General features: G+C 36.5%; 1 pseudogene; it reads left to right on the plus strand.

Annotated features, from left to right (window-relative positions):
• The first annotated feature begins 370 nt into the window (after nt 1-370).
• LOC115986032 lies at nt 371-2,565 on the plus strand (annotated as a pseudogene).
• The last annotated feature ends 6,124 nt before the right edge of the window (nt 2,566-8,689 follow it).

Consider the following 8,689-nt stretch of genomic DNA (forward strand, 5'->3'; position numbering starts at 1 on the left):
AAAGCACAATGGGAAGTTGAAGGGGATTTTGGCTCCAAGGGTGGCCAAAATGCATCATTTCTCATTTTTAAATGGGGTGTTTCAAAAAAAAATTTATATTTTATAAAATTAGTCTTTTTTCCTTTGGTGTTAGGTCCATGTTTGTTTTGCATTTTGCATTTATGTGTAGTCTGGTTTTCTTAAATTTTCTTTGTAAATCATAAATTTTAATGTAAATAACACACAGATATGCACACATGCAAGGTTTTGAAGGTGATTTAAGTTTTAATAAAATGTCGTATCCTGTTAAAATTATTTGAAAATAATTTTATTTGTTAAATATAATTTCATTGAGTTTAACAGAAAACCATGACTTGCAAGTTTTCTAAACATGAGGAACACATTGGACATCCATACGGTGGCCAATTGTTACACTGCACAACTGCAACTATATTGCTCTTACTGCATAGCTCAAACCATCCATGCCCATATGATAGCTTCTGGGTTCAAGCCACACCACATCCTCAACTGTTTTATGGATATCTATTGTAAATCATCCAATATTGCCTATGCTAGCCAACTGTTCAACAAAATTCCCGAACCACATAAAGTTGCAAGAATGACGTTGATTACTGCACTCTACTACAAGAAGTCTAACGGTAGCTTAGGAAGTATTTGGTGGAATCCCACTCGGTATGCGAGACACTGTTTTTTACAATGCAATGATCACAGGTTATTCCCACTACAATGATGGCCATGCTGCTATTCAACTCTTTCGTGATATGAGGTGAGACAAACTTAGGCCTGAAAATTTCACTTTCACCAGTGTTCTTGGAGTGTTGGTGCTAATAGTCGAGGATGAAAAGCATTGCCAACAAAAATGCGTTGTGCCGTGCTAAAGCCAGGAACAGGGTTTGTTAGTTCAGTGTTGCATGCGCTTATATCCACTTATGTTCGGTGTGCATCTTCACCATTAGTATCATTTTCTTGATTAATGGGTGCAGCTAAAATATTGTTTGATGAGATGACAGAGAAGGATGAGTTAACATGGACAACAATTATTACAGGGTATGTGAGGAAAGGTGATCTTGATGCAGACCGTGCAATTCTTGATGGCATGACTGAAAATATGGGGGTTGCATGGAATCCAATGATTTTGGGTTATGTGCACCATGGTTTTATTCATGAGTTTACCCACACGAGTGTAATAAGTGCTTGCACTAATGCTGGATTGTTCAAACATGGAAAGCAAGCGCATGCTTTCATTTTGAAAACAGAAGAGAATCCTAAACCAGAATTTTTGCTGTCTCTGAATAATGCATTAGTTACACTATACTGGAAATGTGGTAAAGTTGATGAGGCAAGGAAGATTTTTGATAATATGCTCATAAAAAATCTTGTTTCATGGAATGAAATCTTGTCTGCATATGTTAATTTAGGGCACATTGTGGAAGCTAAGTCCTTTTTAAAGGAGATGCCTGAGAGGAATCTTCTGGCATGGACAATGATGATATCTGGTTTAGCACAAAATGGCTTTGGGGAAGAAGGTTTGAAGTTATTCAACCAAATGAGAATAGAGGGTTTTGAGCCATATGATTCTGCATTTGTTGGAGAAATTACATCTTGTGCCGTGCTGGGAGCTTTGGAGCATGGACGTCAACTCCATGCTCAACTAGTTCAGCTAGGGCATGATACAAGCCTCTCAGCTGGAAATGCAATAATCACATTGTATGTGAGATGTGGCATTGTTGAGGCTACAAATTGTGTGTTCCTTACAATTCCTTATCTAGATTGAGTACCTTGGAATGCCATGATTGCTGCTTTAGGGCAACATGGACATGGTCTGCAAGCAATAGTACTTTTTGAACAGATGTTGAAGGAAGATATAGTGCCCGATCTGATAACTTTTCTCACAATTCTCTCTGCTTCTAGCCATGCTGGTTTAGTCAAAGAAGGACATTGTTATTTCAATTAAATGCATGTTTGTTACGATATAGTCCTGGGTGAAGATCATTATGCTCGATTGATTGATTTGTTGGTTTGAGCCGGGAAGTTTTCAGAGGCAATTGATGTGATTGAATCAATCCCTTTTGAGCAAGGTTTACCAATTTGGAAGGCTCTTCTTGCTGGTTGCTGGATGTATGGGAACATGGATTTGGGGATTCAAGCTGCTGAACGACTTTTTGAACTAATGCCACAGCATGATAGGAACTATGTACTTTTGTCAAACATATATGCCACTGCAGGCAGGTTGATTGATGCAGCTAAGGTGTGGAAATTAATGGGGGACTGGGGGATTAAGAAAGAGCCTGGTTGTAGATGGATTGAGGTTTAAAGCAAGGTTCATGTGTTCTTGGTTGCTGATACTGTGCATAATTATCTTGAGCAATTGGCATTTGAAATGAGAAAACTTGGGTGTGTCCTTAACACAAAGTATGTGCTGCACAATATGGAGTATGAGCATAAGGATTCTGTCTTGTAACTCATAGTGAGAAGCTTGTGGTTGTTTTTGGGCTTATGAAGATTCCTCTAGGAGCCACAATTAGGGTTTTCAAGAACCTTAGGATTTGTGGCAATTACTGGTAGCCGGATATTTTGTCTGCCAATTATCTTGAGGAAGGTTACTGTCAAAAACAGAAAGCCCCGTTCTTCACTTGTTCTTTTTTGCAGCCCCATGGTGGGAATTTATAAAATGGACGATCATGCCAGCTATTGATCCAACTACTCAAACATATAATTACCTCGAAACAACTTTTAGAAAACTACATAGAGGCAGATACATGAGTTTTTGACTTCAGTCTGTATTTTCTTTAGAGAAGATGGTGTAGCTCAATGGTGCAAATATTTAGTGGTTTGGATACCAGAGTGTGGTATGAAAGGTTAATGTACCGTATTTTGTTTTGAGGTTAGGCAAATAATATGATTGTTGGTTAAACCACTAATTTTGATAAATTTCTCAATAGAATGGGCAGCAGCCTTGGACTTTAGTTTCTGTTTTTGGCGATACTTGTTAACTGACGTTTATTTTAGTTCTCGACTGACATGTTAGCTAACTAATATTTCTTATCCTCTTACATTGATGATCCAATAATATGTGAATAGCAACGTAATTTTGCATCCAATGATTTTTCTTATACTCTTACATTGTTGATCCAATATTAAAATTTTTACCGCATGAACATTTCAAAATGCCTTCTTTTTTTAAATGATTTAATTCACATTTAAATCAGAATTCAAGGATGGTATTCGAGTTAGTTAACTTTTGCATTTGCAAATGCTTGCTAGAGTCTGATTCTGTTTTTAAGCTACATACTTTCTTTTTTATTTACTTTATCTACCTAATTTTAACCTTTGATGTGAAATTAATTACAGTTTAACTGGTTTACCTTTTTTCTTTTCAAAACTATTCTTTCAATCAAAATTAATTAAAAAAAATTACTTTACCCTCTCCTCCTCCATTATTATTGTCATGCCCCTCTCGCTATTGCCTTCGTCCCCCACCCACTCGCCTTCCTCATACTCAAGCTGTTAGCCTTTTCGCTGTTATGATCTACCCTCTCACATCCCGCCTCCTCAAGCTGTTACCCTTTTTGCCGCCATCATCTACCCTCTCACATCCCGCCACCATCATCTGTTTACTGAAGCCAAACTTCATTGTTTGATTCACTTCAAAGTCAGTCATCCTTACAGTGGTTTGATCATAAGATATGAAAATTCAGTTCATACATTTTCCTTGTAATGGCAGAATGGACAAAATACCAAGGTGGAAATATTACATCTTCTTTAGCAATGATAAAATAGTTCCCTTAACTTTAACATTCTGATTTATTGTATAATCATTAGATGATTTTTTTTTTTTTAATTTCAAATTTTAAAATTGTGTTTAATAAATTTTTATGTCATGTCATGTAACCGAACAATAATAAATTCCAAGGTTTCAAATAGGTAGATAACTAGGTTGTTATGAAACTTTTACAATTATAACATGTTTATGTTTGCTTCTTAGAAGTTTAATATAAAAAAAAAAATGATTTTCCAATATGATTCTCCTAGTTAGCCAAAGAGTCAGTTCATTTTTTTTATTTATTATTTATTTTTTATAACCTGCAATTCCATTCATGAAGAAGAAATTGATGGACAGTCTAGCTTACAGACAGCAGCTAAGGCTCCTGCTAGATTGTCCTTATTGAAAACAAAAGACTACTTAAAACTATAAGAGAATTTTGCTGCTGCTTGAGCAGCTACATTGCAATCCCTTCTGACCAACGAAAGAGACATCCTAAAAAACGAGATTTAAAACCCAAAATATTGCTAATTACATTATTGATCGACCACTCAGGGGAGACGTCATTAGAGAGTAGTGGGTCTAGACGATTCTTAGCATCACTTTCAAATATGACATATCTCCAACCTTCACAGAGAGCAAGCTGCACAATCCAAAGCATGGCCGAGGCTTCAGCCATTATAGGTGAACTTTTTTGACCAGACTTTAAGAACCTCACCGTTGTTGTCTCAAGTTAAAGCTGCTAAAGAGGAGATGGGATCAGCAATGACAGCGTCAACATTCCCAGACTAGCTGGTTTGGGGCAGGAGGGGGCATTCTCATTTGCAAGTGTTGAGGTGTACTCAGCTAGCCTATATTGAACTCTTCTGATCGAAGTGACAATGTCAAGGCTTATATTTTGAAATAAAACTTGGTTCTTGAGATACCAAATTTCATCTAGAATAATGGCCATATTGAGGTTGATCATCCATTGGTCTTCCTTAGGACAGCTAGCCTCAGGAGGGTCTAAGATCATCTTGATGATATCTTCACAATTGGAGATGCCATGCATAGCTTTGAATCCCCAGCAGCAGGTAAACCACAGAGCCTTTGCGACTGAGAAATTAAGAAATAAGTGGCAATTGGATTCCACTTCTTGACGGCATAGTGCACAACTTGGGTTGTTTATCTCCATCCTTCTTTGCATGTTTTCTTTTGCAGGGAGAACATCAGCCCCAATCCTCCATAGTAGCATTTTTACTCTCAGAGGCTTTGATTTTCCACAGTTTCCTCCATGGTAGCTCTTGGGAAGTAGGTGTTGCAGATTGGTTGGTTAAGAGCTTGAATGTCGAGTTAACCAAGAATATCCCTTTGGAGCTTGGAGTCCAAATAAGCTTGTCTCTAGCCTCCTGCTGGAGTGAAAAGGCAAGGGAAGAGATAGGACGGCTATAAGAACTTAACTATATCATATATATATATATATATATATATATAAACAAACAAACAAAAACAAAGCACAAACATTGTGTTTCAGAATTTTTTTTGTGACATTACTTCCTATGAAAACCAAATAACTTTGTCCACTAACCATCATAATTAAGAATAATGTCACCCACTAACCACATGGATCTTATTGCAGTATGAAAAACCAATGTAAGAACAGAAAAATATCTGCTTATGATTACAATGTAATGAAAACACACTAAAACAAAGAGAAAAACCAGCAGTGTTGCAATACAAACCTAATACAAATATTCATCAATAAACATGCTTCTTTCTTTGAGACGGGTCTTTCCAATACTTGGTTTACTTTATAAGGTCTTTAGGGCGAAATATTTTCCTAATGATAGCATCCTGGAAGCTCCGGTTCATCCACAATGTTCTTTTCCTTGGAGGAGTATTTTAGAGGCAAGGGATGTCATTAATAAAGGTGCTGTTTGGAGAGTGGGGAATGGAGAGTCTATTAAAATTTTGGAGCATACTTGTTTGCCAGACCATTCCAACAGTAAGGTTGTTTCTCCAAGGACTAACACTGATGCTCTCTTTGTGAAGGACCTGTTTTTGGAAGATAGAAGGGTGTGGGATCCTGGTTTAGTGGAAAGGATTTTTTTGCCGTGGGAGGCTGAGTTGATCCAACGGATTCCAGTGAGTGAAGAGTATGTTGAAGACCTGTTGATTTGGCCTGTAACTTCTACTGGGGATTATCGGATGTTGGAGACAAATGGATGGGCAAAGCAAGGTACGGAAGGAGATATGGAAGATCAAGACTCCAAATAGAATTCGTCATTTTATTTGGCGAGTTGCACGTGACTCTCTACCTACAAAATAGAATCTTCGACATCGACATGTCCCTGTTGAAGCCTCCTATTCAATGTGTGATGAGCATACGGAATCTTTAATCCATTGTTTGTGGTTGTGCGATCATGCCCAGGCAGTTTGGAAATCTAATATTAGTTTTGTCAGGTTCTACAGGAAACAATATCGGAGCTTTTTCGAGTTCTGGGAGGAGGTATTATGTAGCGCTTCGGAGTAACAGGTGGCTTTGTTTTCTACTATTTCTTGGTGTCTGTGGCAGAGGCGGAATAGATTGAGAGAGAACCAACCAACTTGGCCGTTGAAGGAAGTTGGTGAAAGGGCAATTGTCTTAGTGAGGGAATTCTTTGATGCATGCAAGTCTGATGCTGGGCCGAGTGTTCTTGCTGCTCATGTGCGTTGGTCTCGTCCTCCAGAAGGTGTATATAAGGTGAACTTTGATGCTGCTATGTTTGAGAATTCAAGTTGCGCAGGTATCGGGGTGGCGATTCGAGACTCAGATAGTGAGATCATTGCTACTTTGTCCCAGTGGATTCCTCTTCCTTTTTCAGTGGAGATGGTAGAAGCCATGGCAGCTCTTTTTGCGCAAGGAAGTTGTCTATCTAAGGAATAAAGCAAATGCAAAGTAAATGGTAGCTCTTTTTGACCCATAATAATAAATAATATATTATAAGGAATATAAAAAATAAAACAATGAAAAGCAAAGTAAAAAAAATCAAAATAAAGCAAATGTAAAGTACCTAACCTGGGAAAGAGTTAAAAAAAATGGGTCATGGGTCATCCGGTTTGGGAGAAAGTATACTATATTTTAGTAATACCAACTCAGTATTTATTTTAATATTTTCTATTTAATAAATGGGTGACACATGTTCCAAGAAAACCACATCAACCTGTTGCATTGGACCAAAGCAAAAGCCAATTTTATCCTAAAAAATTTCAAACTAGTGCCACTTTCTTCCACACTTTACCAAACCTGAAATTGCAAAACCCATTTGTTTCTCTCTTTGTCTCAAATGCTCCCTCTTATTTCTCTCTCTCTCTCACCCTGAACCTCGCTGCCAAATACAGCCATTGCCGTGCATTGCTGGTTCAGCGAGATTGGAATTTATATCCTCTGAAAACCTCGAAAATCATCTTTATTCTATTTCTAGCATCATCGTTAGAACCCGCACCACTTTCTCAGTCATCGATTCCAACACCCAAAGACGCAAAGGGGTAATTTTTCCTTTTTATCTGCTTCTTTTCAATACTTTTTCACATCTTTTTCATTTTCTTTTTATTTACTTGCAAACTACTGCTGGGAGGCATATTTGAGCGTGGAAAGGAGACAAATTTTTTATTTTCTTTTTATTTCTTTGCAACTATGGATGGGAGACATTTTTTTTTTTTTCTTTTCTGATAAAAGTTTAGAAGATGGGAGGCACATTTGAGTGTGGAAAGGAGATCGATTTTTCAATTTCTTTTTATTTCTTTACAACTATAGATGGGTTTTTTTCACTTATCACCACACAAAATAATGCAATGGCTCATTTTAGCGTGGAAAGGAGATAGATAGGAATACTAGAACCTGAAACTTGTTGTATATGTGATAGCCTAAAAAAGAAGTTTATTTTTGATATATATCCCAATTTTTGTGAAACAAAGAGTTTAAGAAACTCATCAGGATATTGAACCGATCTGTCTCTCTTTGAATTTGGCATTGGTGCAAGGATGTGATGCTTCTATTCTATTCGATTTGCTGAAGGAATTGATTCCAATAGTTAGTCTCTTTCTAAAAGTCTCCGCTAAGGCAATCAATCTATCTCTTCCTTTGTCTTTTTTTATTTTTTTATTTATTTTTAGTTTTAAGTCTCTGATTGTGTAATTATGGAAAACTATGAGTTTTGTCTATTCAAGTTGTTCATTCAATATTCTTTTTCATGATTAGGCTAGACTAGTAATGGATTTTTCAGAAAATGCTCTTGATACAGTTGGTGACAATGAAAAAAAGTGAAAATCATGAAATATAATATTGGGTAAATACTATGAAATTAAACTTGGAATGCTAGTGAGTTCCTAAGGAGAAGCATATAACCTTTATAATAAGTATCAAGTATGCTTTAAACAAGGGGTTTGGCATTCGAAAAGGGGAGATGGTGGATCAAAATTAGATTATGACTGTTTTGAGAATACTATTTTTTATACCACTTATTGAACTAATAAATATAACTTAATATGTGCACTATTTGGGGGAATCAACCGTCATTAGAACAATGTTTTAATTGGTCGTGCCTTGTTAACAGATGAGACTATTGAGAAGAAGTGGAAAAGATGAGAAGTGTAAAATATGCAACTAGTTCACTAGCTCAGCAAGCTAGTTCTATGATACATGGTATGTTCAAAATTACTATTTTAATCTCTCTCTTTTTCTTAGCTTTGCTTGTTAAGTTAAACCATATGTTACTATCTTCTCTTTTTCTTAGGAGATATTCAATCATCATCATTTTCCCTGAAGTTGTCTATTGCTTATCCCATGTTTAGTTATACATGAATGCTTCAAGAAAGTACCTTAATGTCACATATGAGCTAGGTACAATATGTTACTTTATAAACTTTTTACATTAGGGAAAAAAAAAGGGCCCTTTAACATATAAA

This window comes from Quercus lobata, chromosome 4, assembly GCF_001633185.2.
Source record: "Quercus lobata isolate SW786 chromosome 4, ValleyOak3.0 Primary Assembly, whole genome shotgun sequence".
NCBI classification, from domain to species: Eukaryota; Viridiplantae; Streptophyta; class Magnoliopsida; order Fagales; family Fagaceae; genus Quercus; species Quercus lobata.